This window comes from Pleurodeles waltl, chromosome 9, assembly GCF_031143425.1.
Source record: "Pleurodeles waltl isolate 20211129_DDA chromosome 9, aPleWal1.hap1.20221129, whole genome shotgun sequence".
Lineage (NCBI taxonomy): Eukaryota > Metazoa > Chordata > Amphibia > Caudata > Salamandridae > Pleurodeles > Pleurodeles waltl.
The window spans coordinates 52124986-52150695 of record NC_090448.1 but is presented as its reverse complement, the minus strand read 5'-3'; positions in this window follow the sequence as shown (position 1 = coordinate 52150695).

Genomic DNA, 25710 nt, shown 5'->3' with positions numbered 1-25710 from the left:
ACTAATGAATGTTCATGTATTTTGGATTATGGGTTTGCATAGAATTTGTCTAACATAGAAAATAATGTGCGACTTGGAAAATGTCCCCACCTGAATGGCCGTCATTGATCACGAAGTGTCATTCTTAAATGCATATTAATATTAAGTGAACTGTCTGCATTAACAGAAATGTAGTAGTGTGTTATATTAATGATTTTACATTATATATTTGCTTTATTAATTTATAGGCCTTATGTTAGTGAGGTTTGGACCTAGTTTGCACAGCCTCATGTTAAGCTGCACTGTTTAATAAAATCGTGGGAATGCATGTCTAGAGAAATTAATTCATGTATTATTCACACCGTATTGACCAAACGTTAGCAGATTTCTTTAACTTTCTCATGAGAACTATTTGCTACAATGTCTTGTATTAGTAATTGTTACACTGTATAGTTTGAAGCGTGAGACAGTGATGGTCCCAGGAGCTAACAATGGATGCACTGACTGGAGTACGGATGGATACAAAAATTTTACCTGACGAAACCTGATGATGGGAACAGGAGAAGAGGAGCCAATTTGATTTCCTCCTGAGAGGTACTCTCATTCTATTCGATCGGAGAAGCTGAACAGTTCCTGATGATTTATTTTTATCTTTAACTTTATTGCTTAAACTTTAATGCTGAATGCTGATCCCATACATGTTGCTTCTTAAATGGTTCGGATAGCTTAGAATCCCAGTTTCTGAACCATTTCCCTTTCACTGCTCGTTTGCTGATGCTGACCGAATTGGTGTCCAACTGACGAAGATAATTGAAGCTTGCTGATCCATATGAGAAGAGGTATAACAAAATGCTATTGTTCTTGATGTAAGCTTGTTCTTTGTTTCCGGGTACCAGCTGCTGTTTTGATAGAGCCATAGTTAGATGTTTTCCAAATTAACTTTGACTGAAAATTGTTTTGCATGAAGCCCAAACATGCTGCTCTAATCTGAAGGTTATTTAGGGAGACCCAGAAATTGCTAACAGGTTATTTATTAAAAGAAATGATGTTGTTCTTTTGCTGAATCTAGATGTATGCTATTTCTGTTGAGCAGTTGTTCTTACTATTGATTTGTACTGTGACGCTCGAATGTTTGGTAATCAATTCATTAGTTAAATTGAGAGTCTTTAGAAGAGTTGGTCAACCAGTGTTGTTCTTATATGGTTCTCAGTTGGTTTTGAGATTAATTTACGTGACATTAGCATTGTTAATATAGGGAAATAAACATTCTTACTTTTACATAAAGGTGTGGTTATTCGTGACCAATGGGTCATGGTGTCTGAAGGTTTCTGACTCCAAAGGTAATAGATGTTGTTTATTGATTATGATGATGTAATTGGGATTTATGGTGGGATTCACTCTAAGCGCAGTCAAAAGGTCTATCGAACCTCTAGCGCATCCCCTTATAAATTAACAGTAAAAGACCAAATAAGGACAGATGCGCTCACACTGTTACCAACAACCGACAATCTAAGATGTTGCTCGGATGATGTCTGCTGGGGTTCTGAGATGTACTCTGACATCTTACACCATATGGCCTTTTAAAACTATAGGGTCGTATGGCCTAGTTTTAGCAAGGTGCAGTATCCTAATGTAATAAACTATAATTTATTCTGAAACATAAACCCCAATCTCCAGATTGCATTGTACTGTATTGCTCTAAGGCTTCATGCCATTTCATAAACTCCTCTTCCAATGCTCCCGTCTCTTTGTGAACATCAGATTTAGAGTGATTAAACAACATAAAATCACCAAAAACTTAGCAGAGTAAAAATTATTTATCGTTTTTTCAGGTGCTTTCCCAAAATGTATTTTTGCACAGTAATCCTACTTAACGTTCTCTTCTGAAGAGTGTTGTTCATCTGATGCAAATGGAAACGATTTCTATTTGAGTCATAATTTCATTTAATCACAAATAACAATTTTCAAAGATGCAATTTCCTATTGTATACATGTCAGTTAATTCAGCAAACAGAGCCAGGCCTACACACATCATTGTATTCTACTATAAGCTGCATATTTTTGAACATTGTGAAAGGTTTAAAATTAAAATATGACAAAGGCAAATCTAGCTTATTAAACCATTAATTCAGCCCTCAGCTAATATAAATGCTTGACATTCAGCACCATTCCTGTACACCACTTCTCTCCCAATGAAAATGCTAAGGACCAGATTTACAAGGCCCTAGCGCCACCGGACTGTCACTTTTTGTGATGCTGTGCAGTGCGCCACATTTACAATGCAACACTAAGCCACTTTTTGAGGCTTAACGCAACTTTGTACATATGGGCCCTTTCCACGCAGTTTTCTGCGCAGGAGGGGCGTGCAGTGGATGTTGCTGTGGACGTTCCACCGCAACACCCATTGCTTTTGATGCTTCCCCAGATTTACAAGTCTAAAATCTGTGGCAGCGCATGGCGCAATAAGGAGGAATGCATTTATTCCTTCTCGTTTTTGCTTTTTTATGTATGCTGCATTCTGCAGCACACATAGAGAGAGAGAGCAGAAGGCCATGAATGATTGTTTATGTGCAGGAAGGGACACCTTCCTCACATAAACAATCATTCAAAAATGCCGATTTGGTACTTCTATGTGTGCTGCATTCTGAAGCACACAAAGAAGTGCCAAATTGCCATCGTAGATTGTTTATGTCCATTAAGGGACTCGTTCCTGCACATAAACAATCAATCCCCTCACACAGGGGTGCGCCGTATTTTAGAAAATTCGGTGCATCCCTTCGTTTCTAAAGTGACCCAGCGCAGCACTGCAAATTTTGGCTCCGCGCCGCACGGCGACACCTTTTTATTACATCTGGCCCTAAGGGGCTCATTTACAAGCCGCTTGCGCAACTGTAGCATATATTTTTTTTACACCACAGCAGTGCAAACAGTCCTCTACACAGAGCCGCATTTACAAACTTGCACACTGGTAGCATTGCACCAGTTTGTAAACCCTTGCGCCACATTATACCTGCACCAGGTATAATGTATGCAAGGTAGATGTTCCCCCGCAAAAGGGCTGCAGAAATGGCACTGTAAAATCTATAATATTTCACTGCACCATTCTGCGCCGTCACAGCGTCACTTTTTTAACACCTTCTCGGACAGGCGTTAAAGTGATGCTACGCTGTTTTCAATGGGGCCCCACTAGCATTGCTGGACTAGTTTCAAAATGTTGACGCTAGTCCAGCAATGCTACGGTTTAATGCCACAACTGCGTCAGAATGTCTGACACAGCCGTGGACACTGTGCGCCATGGAGCACTGTACTGTAAATACAGCGCTCCCATGGCGTGGTTAGGCGGGCGCAGGGCAGCGGAAGAAAACTGGCGCATCCATCACGATGCGCCAGTTTCTTGTAAATAAGGCTCTACATTTTGCATTCATTATTAAACTCTGAGGAGATGGGGACAGAATAATTTCCAACCTGGGTCTGTTTTTATTTGTTTGGCCTGAAGGAGCACACAAAGTTAACCTCTCTATTTTATTATTCTACCGATTGGGTTTTATCCTGAGCCTTTTTTATTTTTTTCAGTTTGTATTTTCTTTTATGTCATGAGGTAAACATAAACCATGGTTCTAATTGAAACTGCCTCTAACAGTGGCATTAAACAACTTTACTTAAATTGTATAATACGTTTTAAAAGTTATAAAACATTACTCTTCGCTACGGTCTAAAATGTTTATTCACCAACATTAAGCTTTCTGAAAAAGTATAATACAAGTTTATTTGTTTCTCAGCCATTACTTAAGTGTTGCAAAGCTCTAAACCCATCACAGAAAGAGTGAGTCCTCTTCCAGGGTTTTCAGGCACATGTGGCGGGTGCACACTTACAGTATTTCCGCATAATAGACATTCAGAATCGTATTTATTGGGGGAGGGAAACTGACAAGAGTATTCTCCCTCACAGAAGTTATGGGGACAGGAGTTCGCACCCTGCAGAACGTTTGACAACATAATGCCGAATTTTTCGTTGTAGATGATGAATAAAATATTTTGGCTGAAAGGCTATTTGGGCAATTGTTACAGCTTATTTTACACACATCTTCAAACAGGCAGGAGAACCTTCTGGCTTCAAACTTCTAAGTGAAGCAGAGGATCCGCTGGTTTGTTGGTGCTCCGGTTTGGCCAAACCCTAAACATTGCTGAGATTCAGTCATGTTCCCTTTAGATCACAGCAGATGATGGAAGAAAGGGTTAATTCACTGAGCTGTCACTGCAGCTGGGTGGTTCAGTGGGGCACTCATGAACTATTGAGGTGCGTTCATGGTGTAGTAATCAAGTCTTATCTTCTCTTGAACCATGCAAATAAATTAACAAATTGACTCCCCCCCCCAGGTGTGCTCAACAGTGTATCTCTAGACCAGACCTACTGTTTCTTGCACAACAGTGGATTTACAATGTTCCTTCAAGTCCTTCAGCATAGCAGATCGAGTGAGAGACGTTAGTAGCTCCTGAGTTGACAAGGATGTGGACTTGGTCTATGTAAGCAAGATTGTGCCAGTCCCAGGCAGACTGCCAGTGTGCCTGCTGGCTGGTTGCTGTGTATGGATGATGTCATAATATTCCAGGAGATTCTTGAGTTGCTGTAGAGAAGCGCCAAGATCCATGGGCATGTACAGTTGTGCTTCCCCTGCACCATTTAGGGGCAGAGGATTCCTCTTTGAGAGCCCCCGACTGTGACCAGCCTCCTAAGAATGAAAGACAACATCCTTGAGACCCAGGGTTTAGTTGGGCTAACTCACGGCTGGTTAAAGCCCCCGTTTAGCATCTACCATGAGGTTCACCATGCATCTGACTATCTCTACAGACAAGAGTGTGGCTGAAGGGAATGAGGAGTAATCTGAATCAATTGTATGGTTCATGTCAACTCACCATAAGAGCACTCTACTAACCCAGGTGGGTGAGAGAGATATATCACAGTTGGAATCCTGCTTCATGTCTATGCAGTGAACCTTACCCCAGACCCTGTATGCAGTCAGGTGCAAAGCCACAGTTTGTCAGCCAGAGGTACTAGGCTTGTCTAGTCATTCCCTGGAATTATGCAGGATGCAGCAGAAGGGTTAGCATTCAAACCTCACGTTATCCATTCCTTGTTTGTCTGTTTTCTGCCCACGCACCAGGAAAAGCCAGAGAACCTATGGAATCCATTTAGGTGAGGCTCTGTGATTCATGTGACGGCATTTGAATCCTGGTGAGATGACAGAACCACCAGCTGTGTGTGGCACCGCATTTTCACATAGGTGCATGGACAAGAGGCATAGATGTGGAGAGAAAAAGTGGGGTTATGTTTTTCCCAAGAGGTTGCTTCCAGTTCCTGGGAACCTGCAATTTGGATAGCCACAGTGTGTCAACAATATAAATATGTTAGGTGAGCTATCTCCCTGAACTCATCAAGTTGGCCATGAGGTGTATCATATTAAGGCCTGAGTAAGGCACACAGTTTAAAGTGTAAGAGTGTTTATTCACAGATTGATTTAGGATTTCTGAACTCAGTGAGCAGTGCAGAGGCACATATATCAACAAAAAACTCACTGTAAGGCTGCAGACCATTCCGAAAACAGCTTCAAGAATCATTCTCCACCTCCCTTTCTGCGTTCACTTCACACCACACCTGAAGGTGCTCCACTGATCCCCCATTCACAAAAAAAGCACAATTTAAACTCATCTCCCACGCTTTTACAGCATTATATAGCACTGGCCCAGTATACCTTAACAACTGCAATTACTTTCACAAACCTTCCAGATACCTCTGCTAGGCTGGACTGTTACTTGCAAACATTCCACACATACAGAAAACCAGATCCGGGAGAGCCTTCTACATCACTCCTAAAGCAAGGAATGTCCTGCTGCTACACATAAGAGCCCCCCTCACTTCTTGAATTCCACAAGAAGTTGAAGACCTGGTTTTTGAGTAGTTCCACTAGGCCCTGGGAGTATCTAGACTCATACCTAGTGCACTCTACTAATCTACATAGCACAACACAACATAACTTAACATAATGTAACTGTTAGACATGGTCTCTAGTTAGCAGTCGGTTTCCACCATGTCCAAGTAGGGACCCTCACTCTAGTCAGGATAAGGAAGATACCCGCTCAGATAACCCCTGCTCACCCCCTTGGTAGCTTGGCATACACATTGCTTCTGAGATAAGCCTGACTGGCATGAGCAGTCAGGCTTATCTCAGAAGCAATGTGTAAAGCATTTGCACATGGCACACAGTAATAAGTGAAAACACTACAAAAGGACACCACACCAGTTTTAGAAAAATAGCCAATACTTATCTATATAAAACAAGACCAAATCCAACATACAGTGTTAAAGATATGAATTTTGCAAGATTTACTCAAAAATACAGTTCCTTGAAGTCGGTAGCTCCATCTGGGGCTATCACGGCGTCGTGATCAACAAAACCAACAGTTCAGGCCAGCCTTGGCGTTGCGGGACAGCTATGGTGTCAGGAAGACCCGCAAAACAGTACCTTTGGAATTACATGGCGTTGTGATCTTCACAGTGAGCTCCGGAGATCTGCATCGCTGCTGTGGCGGTGTCGGTTCCGGAGTCGGTGCAGGAGTCGTCAGGCCCTTGAAGTCACACGCGTTGCAGATCGAACTCTGGGCTGAAGAAGTCAGGAGCGCTGGTGTGGATGGTGTCAGGCTGCGGTGTGAAGTGGGACAATGCGACGTGTGGTGCCCACAGGTCGAGGTGCAGGCAGCGGCTCGGTGACAGCGTCCAGCGACGACGGTGAGACCAGGGCTGCGATGTGAAGCAGGGTGGTGCAACGTGCGGTGTCCATAGGTCACGGGACAGGCAGCGGTATCATCATTGCAGAAGCGCTGTCATCGGTAGGCCCAAGCCAGCGGTGTGGGACAGGACGATGCTTTGTGACCCTCACGAGCGGTGTCCACAGGCAACAGTGCAGTGCAGGGATGCCTGGTGACGACACTGGAGTCGATGGTGCTGGCGTCGGTGGACCGGGGCTGCGGTGCAGGATGGGACGGTGCTTCCTGCTCCTCATGAGCGGTGTCCACAAGCCACGGTGCAGGCAGCGGCACCGGTGTCAGCAGGAGCATCGTCGTCAGGGAGGCACAGGCTGCGGTGTGAGCAGCCGATGCCGGAGTTCGGGGCCCATAGGTCGCAGTGCGAGCAGTGGATCGGTGAAGTCGTCGATGAGACCAGGGTCGCGGTGCGAAGGGACTCCGTGCGGCATCAGCAGGTCACGGTGTAGGCCAGCGGTGTAGTTGGTGGCGTCGCAGTGGTTTCTCCTCTTGAACAGCTCAACACACAGTTCCCATTGCTGCAGGTCGAGGAAACTGAAGTCTTTGGTGTCCCTGAGACAAGCTCTACTCCAAGCCCTTGGAAACACAGCAAAGTTCACCCTTTGCACTCTTTTCAGACAGAAGCAGCAACTGCATGCCAGTCCAGCAAAGCAGCACAGCAAAGGGACAGTACTCCTCCTCCAGCTCTTCAGCTCGTCTCCTTGGCAGAGGTTCCTCTTGATTCCAGAAAGATTCTAAGTCTGGGGTTTTGGGTCTTCTTCTTATTCCCTGTTCTGCCTTTGAAGTTGGCAAACTTCAAAACAAAGTCTCAAGTGTTTGCAAGATCCTTCCTTGTCCAGGCCAGGACCCAGACGCACACCAGGGGGTCAGAGAATGCAGGGGGTCAGGGGGTCAGAGACTGGGCAGGCACAGTCCTTTTAGGTGTGAACGACAACTCCTCCCTCCCCTCTAGCTCAGATGGCTCATCAGGATATGCGGGCTACACCCTCCCCCTTTTGTGTTACTGTCTAGAGAGGTGCAAAACAGCCCAACTGTCAAACCGACCCAGACAGATAATTCATAAACAGGCAGAGTCACAGAATGGTTTAAGCAAGAAAATTTCTAAAAGTGGCATTCTCAAACAGACAATTTAAAAACCAACTTCACTAAAAGATGTATTTTTAAATTGTGAGTTCAGAGACCCTACACTCCATATTTGTATCTGCTCTCAAAGAGAATCTGAGCTTTAAGGATATTAAAAGGCAGCCCCCATGTTAATCTATGAGAGGGATAGGTCTTGCACAGTGAAAAACGAATTTGGCAGTATTTCACTGTTAGACATATAAAACACACTAGTATATGTCCTACCTTCAACATACACTGCACCTTGCCCCTGGGGCTACCTAGGGCCTACCTTATGGGTGCCTGACATGTAGTAAAAGGGAAGGTTTAAGCCTGGCAGCGGGTACACTTGCCAAGTTGAATTGGCAGTTTAAAACTGCACACAGACACTACAGTGGCAGGTCTGAGCCATGTTTACAGGGCTAATAATGTGGGTGGCACAACCAGTGCTGCAGGCATTTGATTTACAGGCCCTGGGTACCTCTACTGCACTTTACTAGGGACTCACCAGTAAATGAAATATGCCAATCTTGGATAAACCAATCAACAGTACAATTTACACAGAGAGCATATGCACGTTAACACTGTTTTAGCAGTGGTAAAGTGCCTAGAGTCCCAAAGCCAACAAAAACTGGTCAGAAAAATTAGGAGGAAGGAGGCAAAAAGAATGGGGGATGACCGTGCAAAAAAAGCCCAGGTGCAACAGTAACATATACAAGTATATGTGAGGATGCCTTGTAAACAATGCTTTGGGATAACTGCCACCACACCATTGCATAGTCACACATAGCACTCTAGCACTGTCACTTAGGATATGAGCCCATTTGTGTTCAGGTCATGTACCCAATAGAGCGGTGTTGGGTTCCGAGGGCAGGGTCTTTATAGAGTAGTCTGGAGCCACTCATGTAGGAGGCAGGTTCTTTATTTCATGTTAGGCCCTTCGGTTGCATCAACAGCAGGTGGGTCCTATCAGGACTCCATCCTCCCTCCAACTGTCCCTATCTTCAATTTTCCTCTCCACACCACACACTAACATTCCATGTGAATCATTCACTCTCAGCATTCCAGACAGCAGCTCAGACATACAGGGAGTGGGGGCCACAGGATAGTATAGATAGTGAGTGCCAACAGTGGAGGAAGCTAAGAGCCACCTAAATAAACAGATACATACATCACAATTTGTTTAGGAAACTGACTCCCTGCTATGTCAGGTCTTCAACTGGATGCCCGCTTCTAGGTTTATTTACCTGTTTACCACTCACAAAATACATGTCCACTGTACTTCTTATTTAACCAAACCTAGATAGAGTGGGTAAGTCAGTGAATAGTGATTATATGAATAAGCAAGTAAATTGATTGGTGGGAATTTGTAAGCACTTGAGTGTAAGTCTTAGTGAGTTAGTTACTGAGTGAATGAGTGTCAATAAGTGAATCCGTGAATGATTAAGTGAGTGAGTGAATCTTTGATCTGGGACTGAGTGAGATTCAATTGACAAGTAACTCGGTGGGAGTGTGTGCATGAGTCAGTTACTGAGTGAGTTAATGAGTGAGTCAGTAATTAAGTGAATAGGTAAATCAGTGAAATGGTGACTGAGAGTGAGTCGGTGAGTCAGTGACTGAATGAATGAGAAAGTGTTAGGCACTACAGGCTATATTTACCAGGAAAAACGCATCCCTGCGCTAAGGTAGTGATGCATCAAAAATAGTTGCTCTGCTGCAAAATGAGTTACGACGTCATGGCTGCACATTTACTTTACAGCACACCATGGCATAAGGTCCAAAGGATGCATTAGAAATTCTAATGCATCAATGGGAACTCTGCTGCAATGTATTAGGGCCAAAAGTGGCACCTTGCTGAAGTTAGGCTTACAACAAGCACAACTTCAGCAAAATGTCAAAAAACAGAGGCGATGCGTCAGTTCTGAAAAACGCAAGTAGCCTACTGTGTGGGGACCAATGTAATAGAGTATAAAATGATGGAGTAGTCCCCTTGCACTCTATTACATTGGTCCTGGATGTAATGCAGACAAGTATGAAGTATGGCTAGGTGTCACATTACAGTGGGTATGGTCTACATATGTGTACGCATATACCTAAATATGTGTGACATATTGAGTGACGCTTAAATATGAGTAGATACCAGTATATGTTGTAATGTAAAGTGACAATTCATTTGTACACCGTATGTGTGTCCTTACCTGTTGTGCTTTGCAGTACGCTTGGCTGGACTTGGGGACCCATTCCTCTATGAATATGCGGCAATCCTCGTCTGTCCCTTACATGAAGTATACAGCATCACCTTTCATTTCTACAGTGGATGTTAATATCTCAGGTGCCATGTTCCCAGGTTGGTCAAGGGGTCCTACAGCATAATTGTTACATGTGTATGCTTACTACTAGTTGAGGGATGTGATTTTATAACTTATTACAGTGTGTTACGTGACTTCAGCTGGTCAGATTCCTATTATACAGCCACTGGGTCATTTCCTACCCCTGGGTTAAAGAGGCATAGGAATTTTGCCACATTCCAGGCTGAAAGCCACAGATTGTAAAGATACCTCACACATTGCAAAACTCATAAATATCACTGCATCAGTTGTAAGTGAGATTTTACAAGAAAGCCTATACTGCATACATCAAAATCTTTGCAGCCCAGCCGGTTTTAACACAGGTATATTTTGACGCAGGCCTACAAAAACTGACGCATTGGGCCGAATGCATCGTTTTGTAAATATGAAGCAAGATGCGACAAAGAATGCACCGCCGATGCATAGAAAAAAATTACACAATGGCGGCTCAAGCTCCTTGTAAATATGTCCCGATGTGTGACTGAGACGCTTATGCTTGTTTATGCAGCCGACATTGTCGTGCACAGTCCACTGATCAACATGCTTTCTCTGTCTAGATTTGTTTGTTATAGTTTTTGTTTCAAAACAACACAATGCCCTGCATGGTGGACACGTAGGCTGTTCTGTTTGTTTAATCGAAAATTGAAAACGCCTCTTATCCCTCCAATCACTCATTTATAGATCGGAGAAGTGCCCCGCTGGTGACCCAAGTACCTTCCCTTACAAACCCGGTGAATGTGGGACCGTGTGCTCCCACGTCATTACCGTGCTCCCCCCCACACACTATTTGCGAAGCAGAGCATCTCCCCTAATTAATGACTCTCTTTCTGCAGCCAGTGCCAGCAATTAGCAGAGAGGGAGGTGGGAGCTAGCAGGCTGAGCTCGTGCTGTGTATATCTAAAGTTTAGTCGTAGCGCTGTGTAAACAAAGCTGTTCCATGAAACTGCACCGGGGAGGGATTCCACAAGCCGCACAGATCCAGGCCCAGACGTGTTGGTTTACAGTCATTAGTTACTGTAAGCACCACCATTTATTTCTAGTGATGTGTCCGACAGTTCAGTAGTCCGAAAACCTTTCATGTGATATATTTTTTCTCGGTTATTCTACAGTGCTTAATGCAGCTGAAGTCAGGCTCGGGGCACTTGATTGTGAATATTGCAAACTGGATGAAAGGCAATAAAACGTACCCAAAGGACAGGTCTCAGGTAGATCGTTCTCCAGTGAAATAATCCAGAAGTAATCTCTGGAAACTCTTAGGGCCAGATTTATGGAAAAGTGGTGCATCATTCATGATGCACCACTTTTCTAGCGCCGCATTGAGACCCCTAACGACACCATGTGTGTGTCATATTTGAATTACGGTGCACCATGGCAGTCATGTCCACATTAGCGTCATCATTTATGGTGCTAATGTGGCGCTTTGCTGGATTAGTGCCGTAAATCATGGCGCTAATGCAGGAAAGCACAGGGAGGCCCATTGTTTTCAGTGGGGGCGTCATCTTAACGACTGCCTTAGGTAGGCATTAATAATGATGCTAAAAATGGCGCAGTAAAATCTCGTAAATTTCACTGCGCCATTTTTCTGGGCCTCCCTACGTGGGAATGCCCCCCTCGCATACATTACGCCTTCCGCAGGCATAATGTGGCACAAGGGTTTATAAAGTGGTGCAATACTTGCATTGCGCCACTTTGTAAATATGGCGCATGGGAAATGCCACCTCAAAGCCACATTTGCTGAAAAAAATGACACAAATGTGGCGCAAGGTGGCGCTAGCGGCATCATAAAATGCCCCTAATATCTTCTCAACTACTAGAATTGCATTCCCTTCCATTGATATTAAGCTTTTTTGTGTCTCTTCAGAATGGGACCAACCATAGACAAATCTGTGTAGCACTCACATTGCACCTAGGTTGCTTTTTTCTGTGCTGAGGGGATGTGGTCTGATAATTTGAGCCAGACTGTGCTAAAATTGAGGGTAAATATTTCCAGGGTTGAGGTGGCTATAAATGGTAGCGGGTTTTGAAAGATGCAACTAAGTCCCTCTATTAAATTCTCCTACTTTTTGCTGGTGTGGAAAAACACCCGGGGCGATAGTGTTTCTGCACAACTGAAGTTATACATTGATTTTTCTGGGACAAAACGAGAGTTAATCTGCATTTTCTGATTTATCCACCCCCTTTCTGGGCCATTTTTTCCTAAGCAAATTTCTCTTGGTAATACCAGGAGAGATGTGTGCATTGAAAAAGCCTTACAGAACTTTGGGCCACATGAACAAACATTTGAAATTGTGAGTTTCTAATTGCGATTTCCTGTGAATCACAATTAGGAAATTGCAATTTCAAATGTATGAAACTCTTTTCAGTGGGTCGCAAATAGACCTATTTCATTAATATTCATGAGGTAGGTCTCGCTTTGCGACCCATTGGGAGCCGCAGCCATCACAGGGATGGTGGCCTCTTGGGCTCAGAAAACCACCATGTCTGAGATTGCTTTTTAATAAAAAGCAGTCTTTTTTTTAAATGCAGCCTGTTTTCCTTAGAGGAGAACGGGATGTGTTTAAAAAAGAAAAATGAAAAGATTTCTTTTGATTTTTTAATAGTAGTCAGTGGTCCGTGGACCCACTGCCTGCTTTTAAAAATGTTTTTACAAACATTCACAAAGCGGGAGGGGTCCATTGGGGACCCCTTCCCATTTGCGAATGGGTTACCACCTACTTGAAGTAGGTGGCAAAATTAGAATGTTTTGCGACCGCATTTCAATCGCAAAACATTCTTACATACCACTGTATTCAGTATTAGGAAGGGACGTCCTAAACACTCCCCTTCCTAAAACCGAAACAATATATATTCACAATCCCAAACTGCGATTCGGTAACATGTTACTGAATCGAAATTTGAATTAATACGTACCAAAATGCATTTTGCAACCGCAAACGGCCCGATTATGCGAATCGGGCTGTTTGAGACTGGAAAATTGCATTATATATGTGGCCCTTAGACCCCACATAGCTCAATAAACACAAACACCTCTGCTCAGCCAGACTGCTACTTGTACACATCCCCACATATGCAGAACCATATCCAGTGATTTTGCCTTCAATGACTTACTGCTAAAGCCTGGAATGACCTGCCCTGCACATCAGAGCAGCCTCATCAGTTCTTAAATTCCACAAGAAGCTGGAGACCTGGCTTTTCACCCAGCCTCGATCCTGGCTCGGCCCATACAGCTCCTTCTTCTGTGTCAGGATAACCTACCAGGTGAGCCACATACTATACCAATGCACATACCATGACATAACACTCGGGCCTGATTATAATTTGTGTCCAACTTTGAATCTAAAATTGGACTCAAATGTACTTCAAATACAAAATTCATATCCATCTCTGTTAGGAAGCTTTGGGATGGTGCCGCTAGCTTTCCACCTACAAGGCAAAATATATTTTTTCACAATAGTTTATCTAGGAATTTTGACATTATCTCATATCAAAAGATCAAAAGTGAATTTTGATTAATAAAAATAATTCTAAACTACAATGAAATACTGTCACTGGTACAATAATGACTACATGAGACTAGTTTAAAATAGTGACCACCCATGCAGAATTGCCAGGAGTGACCATCATGTACACCAAACAGGTTTACTGTAACAATAATGTCATAAAAAGTTAACATCAAATAACTTATTATTAGCTGTGAGATGACAGCAATGTCAGAAACAGAAGCAAGTGACGCTGGCACCAAGGAAAAAATATCAGCATTATAGCTCTTCATTAGGCCTAGGCAACATTGAAATTACACTGGCATAATTTTAGGAATTTCATGCTATGCTCGTTTCCTGAAATTCTGGAAATTACACAATTATGCCATATCACACAGTTATGCTGTCATTCATGGCAAACATTATAGTGTAGGAGTGTGAGTAAAACACGAACAACCAGAATGCGAGTATCTGTTTGTGGCAACTTTGTTTTTCGCACAATTGTTTCACCCAAAATGCATTCTTGTAGCCTTGAATCTGAAATATAAGCAGGAATGTATTTCCTGCTAAAATATAGTGCTAAATGAGAGATTTGCATTTTGTCTTATTGAGTACAATTTTGCAAAATATTCCTCAAATTTATCCATAATTATGCAAAAGCAAATTCCACGTATTTCTCACACCCTTGCTCTTCATCCCCATGCTGAATTATTATTTAAATGTCAGCTTTAGACATTTTGGAAATACAAAAATTTGGCCTGCCTTATTAAGCTTGGGATGACCACCCTTATTCTAAGGGTGACCATTATTAGGCCTTTGATGTGCGCAAAATATCAAGAGTGGTCACCATTGTGCCAGGAGAGATTTACTTTAGGCTAAAAATAGCCACATACCATCATATGTCTTGAAAGGCCACAATTATCCCAGGAAATGATACGCTAGTTTCAGTGATGCCCCCACCCGACCCCCACACCCTTCCCAGGGAGGGCAAGAAAGGCTACGACTGGTAGCAGTTGCAAGAAGATACCACCAGGAAGGGACTCTATCCACCCTAGACACCATACCAGGCACACTCACACCAGCTCACAACCCATGGCACATGAATAAACACAAACACACCACCCATACATGGACACACAATACACACCACAGAACTGTGATACCTGACTTCCCCCCACTCCAAGCCCTGCTCTTCTCAGCGTCTGTGCTATGTCCACTAGTAACAGATTTCTACACTTACTTCTTCTGTTCTGCACCGACTACCACTAACTTTCTTCTTTTCCAGGTGAGTGCTCACACACAGTGTAAATGACAGGTTCACACAACACAAGTATGCCTCTTTGTTAAATGATAATTGGCTATGCTGGAGAGCCTCACTATGAGTCACAATATTCGCATATCGCTGTATGTGTCTGTGCTTGTGTGTTCCCGCATGTCTATGTCAGTGGTTTGGCTGGCTGCCACTGGGGAGGTCTCAAGATGAACATGGCTTCCACTTACAATACGCAGAAGGTACCATTGCTTGGCTCCATATTCTTTGAATGAAGTACCCAATGATCTGCAATTCCACAAACTACCAATAAACAGCAGACAAGCTACTGGTAACTTATGAGCTACTAGTTGGAGACTCCTAGTTTAGAATATGTGACTTTGGTCAATGTCTGTAGATTGAAGATATCACCCTTTTATTCATTCATCGTCATTGTAAAGATCCTGCTGTCTACAAAATAAAGCTATCTTGTTACCAAGTCAACAAAGCATAGTTAAAGTGCCAGGAAAGTGCAAGGTGAAATTAATATGAAGTATTAGAACACTTGTATTTATTCTGCAGTAGCAAAAGGCTGAATTATCAAATTTATTGGAAGTGGTTTGGAAATGAAGCTCAAAACTGGGAATCAGTTACTAATATTTATGCTTCCACTTGGGAAAGGCCACTTGTCCAAGAGGTCTGGAAAAGCTCATCCGTGGTGGGGCTGAGAGAAGGACCTGCTGTCAGGAACCCTGCATCGAATATTGCTAGAAATCCTCATACTAGTTTGAATACCCAGTTTTCCTAGAAGAGCTGCCACAGTCAAGTTGGGTCATGGTCGAGAGTTCACATGCAGCATCATTAAATGACATCACTTGGCTGAGCCTGGAGGATATGCCTTTAGGTCTTTGTGAAGGGATGAGTATAGGTCTTTCCTTGAGGACGCACTGAGGCATTCGATCACACTGTACTTGGTGGTTCTCCCTTGACCAACATGCATGCGCCATGTGTTTCATTCACAATTCTAATACGGCAGCTCAACTAAAGAAAGGAAGGACAAGTTACCAATTCAACATGGTGAGGTGAGCCATTTGCCAGAGTAGACATTGGCCAGGGGGAAAGACAACCATGGCAGAAAAAAAGGTGCAACTGAGAAGTGATTCATTTTCTTCTCAACTTCTCTTGTAAGTAATTATTTAGACTGTGGCAGCACTGCTGGCTTCTGTCTTGATGTTTTGTTGTGTCTTGAAATTAGGTTCCAGTTGCTGGGTGCGCACCAATTATCAGTGATCCATTATTAACCTCAAAGTGTACAGTAGTTATGTGTTCTCATTGTTGCTTTAGTGAGGGGTGAGTTAGTTGTGAACATTAAACTCATTCATCATTTCTTTTCCTCTCATGTTATTGTTTGTGAGGTTTTGTTGGCACCGAGACTTGTGATTGACACATCTGGGCACTCTATCTTGCTTGCGTCGCCTTATGCATTGCAGCCCTGGATGATAATTAGGGTTGTGTTAGAGAAGTTGTTTGAAAGCGGCACACTTCTTGAAGTTCCAAACCGTGTTATCTTTGTAAAAATCTTAGTAAAAGTTTTTTGCAAAATATTGTTTGCACACACTTTTTTTTTTGCATGAGAATTAGCCTCTCTCTCATAAATATACTTTTAGTAGAATTATTCACCTGCTACATTTTATGGAAGTCTAAAAACGTGAAGTTGACGTCAACTTCACAGATGCCACATACTCTTAGGGACAGATGTACTAACATTAGGAATACCGATTTCCTAATTGCCACTGCCCTGAATCGCAATTAGGAAATCATTATTCCTAATGTATGAAACTCATTGAGTTTCATTTAGGGAAGTCTTCTGGGTCGCAAATCGAACTACCTCATGAATATTAATGAGGTAGGTCACATTTTGTGACCATCAGAAATCACAGGGATGGTGGTCTGCTGAGGTCAACAGACCACCATGTCAAATTGCAGCCCTTTTTTTCTTAAAGGAAAACAGAATGCATTTAAAAAGAAAAAAAAATCTTTTCAGTTTCACTTTTTAAGAGTAGGCAGTGGTCTGTGGAACCACTGCCTGTTATTAAAACATATTATTATTTGCATTCTCACAGGGGAAGAGGTACCATGAGGATCACTTCATGTATTACTGTTTTGCAATTGAAATTCAGTTGCAAAACAGTAGTACATACCATACTGATTAAGTATTTGAAAGGGATCCCCTAAATGCACCGCTTCCAAATACCGATTCACAAATGCAAAATGCGATCCGGTAACAAGTTGCAGAATTGCATATTGCATTTTGAACATTAGAAAAAAACATGTATCAAGTACCAAATGGCCCGATTCTGCAAATTGGGCCGTTTCGACCGGAAAATGGATTTTTACATCTGGTCCTAAGTCTTTTTCTTGCTGGTTGGTATCCCGAGGATATCTCAGATTTCCTCTCTAAAATTGCATAGAGGATTGAGTACTCACACTAACATGATGAGCAGTTTGTTTGTAAAGTTCTGAGAATTCTACCGTCTTTAAAATCATCAGGAATTGTTTGAAAACAAAATGTTCCTTATGTGATTGTTTGGTGCAGTGCACTGAGCTTGCGTGTGTAGATGTCTAGTTTACTGTGCATTGACATTGTCCCTTCTTTTCCCTTTAGGTTCAGGATGTGGATATCAGCAACCGTAATCCGAGAGGATGAAACTCTCACCTCGTGCAAGAGCTAGGGAGCAAGAAAATCAGGTAAGTCATGGTAATAAAGGATGCTGGATGTGGGCTCCTCTCTCTTCTAGGGACAGTAAGCCAAGCAGAGACTCGTGGGCTGGGCGTTGTATTTATACACCTTGCCCCAAGATGGCGGCCAAGTCTTGTGAGCGCTCGAGATCTTGCGATATCTTGAGCCTGGGTTCTGACTTTGTTTGGCAGTCGAACTCAGGTTGTAAGGAGGCCTAAATACCTATGGAGTGGTGTTAGGGAATACTGTACACTGCTGGGGGGCACTGTATATATAAACACCAAAGAGTAAGGTGAGTATAGTTTGAGGGTGAGAAGATAAAATACAGCTGAAAACATGGAGCATTTAGTGGGAATAGAGCGCTTAGTGGGGATGGTTCATACTAAGTTAAATTTGGATTTTTGGGTGTTTAGTACAGACTACGAATGCAGAGCAACTTCTAATACCTATCAGAAAGCCCTCACCTGTAGGAGACTCACACCAGGAGCCAGATAGAGCATCGGCTTAGTGCAGAGATACTCAAAACCCAGCTCCCCACATGGAAGAGGCCTGAAGAAACTGTTCCAGGTGGCTAGGACTGGTTACCAAGAGCAAAACAGGCCAAAGATTAAGAAAATCAGCCCAGTGTGACCATAGATATGCAGGTTTAAATATTTGCTCTTTAATACAAAGAAAATGGGTGATTAGCACTCACCAGTATTTAAAATAATTTACCCCAGTGAGGACAAGCCCACCAGACTCAGTGCAATGTTATTTTAGTCATTTTAGGGAAGAGGGACGAGACTAGGGTACCCCTCCTTGAGCTAACTTCTGTATCCCTAAGGAACCCAATTCCCAAGGCCCAATGAAAGGCAAACTGCCCCCAGGACTCCATCCCCCAGGGCTACAGGTTCGGACCTAGGAACCCAAAAATTTAAAGAAACGTGGCGCAATTGCATTCAAAAAGTTTAAAAGATCGCTGCTACCCGCTTCTGGAAGCCACTAATAACATATGCATGGCCCTGCAAAGGTGTGCCTCATAATGGGGAGTGAGGGGGCCAAAATGCTCATGAATTTCTCTGTAGTGCCCCAAGGGGCGACAGAGGCACCACCATCATTCTCCACAGATGTAGTGTGGGACTGCATGTTTTGTAGCTGCTCCCCAAGAATGATTCTCACTGCCTCACCCTACCTCTCCTGGGGAGTGAATCCCTGACCCCAGCAGAGATGTACCATTGGTTCTAAGCACTCAAGAGCTTGAGCTTTTGCTTTCGGGCTCTGGAGTGCAAGGCTCACCTGTAGCTGCATTAAGTGGCTTGTGGAAATTTAAAAAAGACTCGAGCACTCCTGTTTATGTTTAGTTTGAATGTAAATGCATATTGACAGTATTGTGTACAATGCAATGTTAAAATTTATGATGGATGTATTTTTTCGATATGAATATTGTTCCCATTAATCATGATTATGGTATATTGACTCAGTATAACATGTGGCTGTTCCATTAATGCGATGACGCTCTGACAGAGCCAGGAGCTTAATGGGGCATATTTTGATTATGGAGTCCAGGATTCTCTAGGGAATGTGAGGTGGTGGTGTCGTTAGAAGTAATTCCACCTACCTGATGTGCATATTTGTAATTTAATACCTATTATTTAGTTGTGTGTGTAATATCAGTACTCATCCCACACCACCTCCTCTGAGTAAGCCTGGAACTGCTCTGCTTCACAGCCCTGAGAGAGTCAAGTGCTTCAATGGGAACTTGGTTCTCAGGGAAGGGACAATTGTGCACTTATAAACGGTGTGTGTGAGTATATACACACATACACACATGTATATGTATATACATCTATATATATTCACTTAAAAAACCAAAGGTTACAGGAATGTTATAATTAGGCTCACATTTTAAAAGTACAAAACCATAGAAATTCACCTGTTATAGTTATTATCTCAAACAACAATAACTCGCGCCCCCGCCCTGCACAGTTTTTTCGTCAAAAAGTTTACTGTAAATATTCCACTGATATTATCAATGATGTTATCAAAGATGTTATGAGTGCCGTAATTTGTTGGGCAATTAGCAGGGCATGGTGAGAGTGTGAGTTATAGTTACCTTAGGGCACACTTCTATGTTTCTTTAATTGTATTTCCTTACTGTAACGTCTGTGTAGCTTTTTTTTCCAGTGAATTTCTATGTTTTTTTAATGTAAAGTCATTTTCATATACGTTAATCCAACCACCGCTGCGCCATGTGCATGTGGCCATGTGCAGCAGGAGTTGGCTACAGGTCCGCGTGGTCCCCTCCCTTGGGGCGAGGTCTTCTAAAAAATTTTTTGGGGGGTTGCCACACGGCCCCCCTACCCTGGCTGATTTTGGCCCCGGGGACCCAGGGAAATGACCACAGATACACATTCACTTGAACCCTCAACCTTCAGTGTATGGGTCTGAGACCTTAACCACTAGATTGATTGATTGATTGATTGATTGACTAGGACAAAAGTGAGTCCTTAGTGTGTGGTGTCCAGACTTGGCTATGACATTAAACCCAAAGTTTAGAGTGGAAAAAGACTTCAATATTACATCACTAGGAATGTTTAACGGTCAAAACACTGGAAAATAAACGGAGACACTGCCATGAAATACAATGATTTGAACCTTCAGCATACTGAGTGAGAGACCAAGAGCTTTACCATTAGTCACCATTACTGACCATGATCTGCTGTCCATCAAAACGTAACCATAACATTCCTACCAAACATCTTGCTAGTCTGACTCTTTGAAGTCATTGTATGGATAGACCATTGCAATAACAATCTATCTCTCTCTTTTCCATTCCAATATGGGATGTAAGAGAGAGAGTGACAGGACCGTGAGGGGAACCTCAACGCCCCGCAGTCCCAGTTGGCTCCCCACATCCTGCTGGAGCCGGCATTGATCCCACAAGAAGGGTGCTTCTTTAATAAGAGCTCCCTGCTGCGAGATGATTTTTTAAATCTGTTTCCCTGTAGACAGATGAAAACACTGCTTTCTGCAAGGAGGAGTCGTTTGACAGAAAGCAGGAGGAGTTGTTTCACAGAAAGCAGAGTGTTTGCTCTGACTTGTCAATGCTCCTTCCAAGTCAGAGCAAACATCTATGTCCCAGGGGTGGGCATCCTGGGACATAGCAGGAGCCGGCCCTGGGGTGTGGTGGTCCCCAGGGCCGTTATTGGCTCCACGCCATCCAACATTTCAATTAGCCCCGGGGAGATGGTGGTCCCAGGGGCAGGGGGTCTGCAATCTTATTTAAATTTACCACGGGGAGGTGACGGTACCTGGGGTTATGGGGGAGCCAGGTGGCCCCCACATTTAATTTCATGATAGCCCCAGGGAGGTGGCGGTCCATGAGGCTGCATGGGTGCTGGCCGGCACCCCGCATTCAATTCCATTAATGCCCCGGGGAGGTGGCAGTCCCTAGGGTTGCGGGGGGGCTGTGTGGCCCCTCACATTTATTTAGATGTTATCCCCAGGGAGATGGCTGCGGGGGAGCCAGCCCCCCCCCCCACATTCAAACCTTCAATGACCCCGGGACCTGGCCCACCCAGCGGGCTTCATTTAAACAAGCACGGGAGCCAGCACTTGTTTAGTTTAAAAACAATTCGGTGGATCTCCGGATCCACCAAGACTCCCACCAAATGTTTTTTTTAAATGCCTTTTTTGCTCGGGCGGGTGTGTCCCTCTGGGACCTCAGCACCAGAGCTAAGGGGTAAGGGTGTACCTAACTTAGCCCCTTCTCTTTTTTTAATCTTTTTTTTTCTGGGACTCAGCTAAAGCAGATTCCCAACATGGCTTCCAACACTTCCCTGTTGAAGTGTTATCCCAGCACGAGATCAGGAAGGTTTGCAGAGCCTTTGCATCCCTGTATATACTCTTTCATTTCCCAAAAACTGCTGAACAGGTTTACACCAAATAACAAAAAGGTCGCTATCTGAACCAAGAGCTCCCCTTCTGCCAAATTTGGTGCAATTCCGTCCAGTGGTTTGGGTGCTATTCCTGTTAAAAATCCCTTTTTTTCAGCCCCCTCTTTATGGATCACCCTGAAACTTTCCAGACAGCAGTTGCAGTGAGCATCACATGTTTTGGGGAAATTTCATGAAGATTCTTCAAACTACGCCAAAGTTGTTAGCAAAACAAAAAACGCTTTTTTCTATAGAAATTAGGTCCTAATAATAACTACCTAGTGGGAAACGCCACTAAGTAATGCATATACATATGTCTATATATATATATATATATATATATATATATATATATAATTTTTTTTGGGGGGAAGTCACTGGACGTCACCATTTTCTATGTTTGGAGGGCAAAAAATATAGGTGGCTGAGGTATGGTGTTTATCACCAGCAGGCTCCTGTGTCCTACTTCCCATTGACATCTTACTATTACACACCTTCACTTGATGTTCTGTCGATTTAGGTCTTGCCTACACAGAGCATGCCCCATGCAGCAAGATGTATTTTTTCCTATTCAGTGAGATTACAACCCACCCACAGCATACCATTGATTATTTTTGTGTTTTCGTTACCACTCTCATTTGCAACCTTTTGATTGCTTAGCTCCCATAGACGTCCCTTCCTATGTGAGCTCCCCCCTGGAGCATGGACCAAGTATGTGTGTTCTTTCTCATCTTTATTCTTCTAAATCATCGGTGACGGATGATTTCAAAAGATGTGCTATTATGATTCATTGGATTTTCTTTACAATTAGTCAATTCATGACGTTGCATGTATTTGCACATCTCTGATGTTTTATGGCTTCTTATTTATGTTGCTTTCACCCTATCTACCCTCTCTATTGAAGCTTTAGTTACTTACACCTACAACTCTATGCCACTTTACGCTACTCCAATCTATGCCACTCCACTCTATGCCACTCTTCACCACGCCACTCCAATCCACTCCACTTCACTTCAATCTATGCCACTCCACTCCACTCTACATTACTCCACGTCGCTCCACTCCACACAATGACACACCGCTCCACTCTGCACCTCTCCAATCTATTCCCTTATTCTCATTGCCACTCTACTCCATGCCATTCTACTCTACACCACACTATTCAATGCCACTTTACACTTCCCCACTCTATGCCACTCTCCTCTACACCCCTCCATTCCACAGTATGCCACTCCATGTCACTCTGCTCCACTCCACTCTACACTACTCTACTCTACATCACTTCACTCTACACCACTATACTCTAAGACACTTTGGCGACCCCTTTCCTTTTGAGATTGCAAACGATCATATTTATTACGTGTATGCAGTGGTCCTATGGACCACTGCCTACTCTTTAAAAATAAAACTGCAAAGTTGAAGGAAAATGGGCTGCATTTAAATTAGAAAAAGATTGTTTTATTGAAAAGTATTCACAGACATGGTGGTCTGCTAATCCCAGAAGGCCACCATCCCTGTGATGACTGCCATTCCTAATGGGTCGCAAATTGCGACCTATTTCATCAGTATGCATGAGGTAGGTCTTTTTGTGATTCACTAGGAAAGGATTATGAAACTCAAAAGAGTTCCATACATTAGGACTACTGATTTCCTAAGTGCGATTAGGAGAGAATCCATTTAGGAATTTGGTATTCCTAATGTTAGTAAATCTGGCCCTAAATGCGGAATTCTATCTTATATACTGCACTAAAGTTACAAATGCTCATACTGACATAAAACTGCGCTTTTCATAGTGCTGTTTACCTCGTTGGAGCTTAGTTCATACTATTTTGAACACGTCATCTTATATAGCTGCAAATTTGAGGTCACACATGCAAACACATCAACACATCAACACGCAACACGTGTATTAGCCAGCAAAGCTATCTTATTGCCATATGAATCTATAACCTCCATTTGGCATACAGTTCTCTGCAGCCGACACTCACCCTCCTGAATTATCCCATTGGAACTGGTGCTTGTAACCTGAATGGACCGCAGTTCCTGTGCTATGTGGTCAACTCGAAAATCTTTCAGGTTTATTTGTGTAATTCACAGAAATCCCCATAGATTCTTAGTAGATGGGTAAAATAAAAGAAGATTGTTTTCCCTTGCACTGGTTCAAAGCAAACTAGAGCTGTAATTATCCAGCAGCGGCTGGTGGAAGGAAGAAGTGGAGGGGTGAGGGGCAGCGCACGGAGCGGGGGCAGCGCATTGAGCGGGGGGCACGGAGGGGCAATACAAATAAAAAAATAAACTTACCTGCCACCTCTGTTTTCCACCACTCCAGAAGCCTCTCATCTTCTTCGTCCCTCCCCAACCAATCCCGACCCTTCTCTCATGCTGTTACACAGCATGAAAGAAGTGCTGGGATTGGCCTGAGTGGTTAGAAATACAGCTCAGGGAGGGAGTGGAACACTGCGCTTGGTCTCCACCTGGCTGTGCAACACAGAAGGGTGGAGAGTTCTAAGTGTGCATGTCTGTTTGGCCTGCCTCGGACTGACGGCCAAACTGACATGTGCACTTAGAAATGCACCACCACTCCTCATCCACTTGTTGAGGTGGAGGAGGCTGGCCCCACCCCGCCTTACAAAAGCAGAAAAATAAAGGGATAATAAAATACTTTTATTAGCCCTTTATTTTTCGGCTTTCACCAGCGGGGCGACACTCCTCCGCCATAGCGGAGGGGCCGCCCCTGTCTTTATCTTAAATATAGTGGTGCACCCAGAATTACAAAGTCCAATCAAAATATAGACTCATCCATTTCGTCTTTATTTCTTATTCCAAACAGTCTTAAAATCATGTTATTCAAATTCCAAATATTACAACCACTACCACAGCCAACGTATTTCATTCCCTATCATGAACTTCTTCAGGGCATTCAAAATGTATTCTAGAGCATTCTGGAATTATCAGAATCTGTTCCTCTATTCTTTATCCTCCAATAGCTAACCTTTTACATCCACAGGTCCAAATTATATTATATTTTCCAGAGTCTTCAGGTTCAAAAGTGGGCCTGTGTAATTATGGACAACAGAATCTGTATCCAAACAATTGCTCAATAAGCAGATGACACAACGAAACAGAGAGAAACTCTTTGAATACGCTGAAGAAGTTCACAGTGGTGAACGAAATGTGCTGGCTGTGGTTATATGTGTAACGTTTGGAATTTGATGCTATCTACATTCAAGAGATACTCACCAAGATCCTTCCATTAGAGGTAACCCACATATGAAGGAATAAATCATGGAGCTACTCCTAGGGGTGGAGTTGAGCTATCAAACACTTTGCACCTTAAATTGCACACAGTGGAATGGCTCCTACTATATAGAAAAACAAGTAAAAACATAGGGCCTGATTACAACTTTGGAGGAAGGTGTTAATCCGTCCCAAATGTGACGGATATACCACCAGCCGTATTACGAGTCCATTATATCCTATGGAACTCGAAATACGGCTGGTGGTATATCCGTCACATTTGGGACGGATTAACACCTCCTCCAAAGTTGTAATCAGGCACTTAGTTGTTTACACAATTGTCCGTGCTCAGAATCAGGATTGCACTGCTATATATTTTGGTGCCAAGAAGATTGTGTTAGTGAGCTCTTATAACTATAGGTAACAAAGCATAATCGGCCGCAAGGGTTGAGGAGATTTGAAGGGCTTCAAGAATATTTTCAAAACACTGATCATCATCCGTATCACTGGATGCCCTTATTTCCTCCGGCCTGCTCCTATTCAGATATGTTTCTGTCACCTCCCTCTTCACCACTGTTGGACCGCCAGTTTTTTCACTGGATACACAATGTTATGGTTGAGAAAACTCTGCTTCTCAGCCCTTAAAATTAAGGGGCATATCTATAAGCCCCCAGCGCCACATTAGTGTCATTTTTTTTACGTTGATGTGGCCCAACGAGACCAAAATCCTCGAGCCACATTTACATTGTGGCACAATGCGTGCATTGCGCCACTTTGTAACCCTTTGCGCTACATTATGCCTGCACCAGGCATAATGTATGCAAAGGGGGCATTCCCCCGTTAG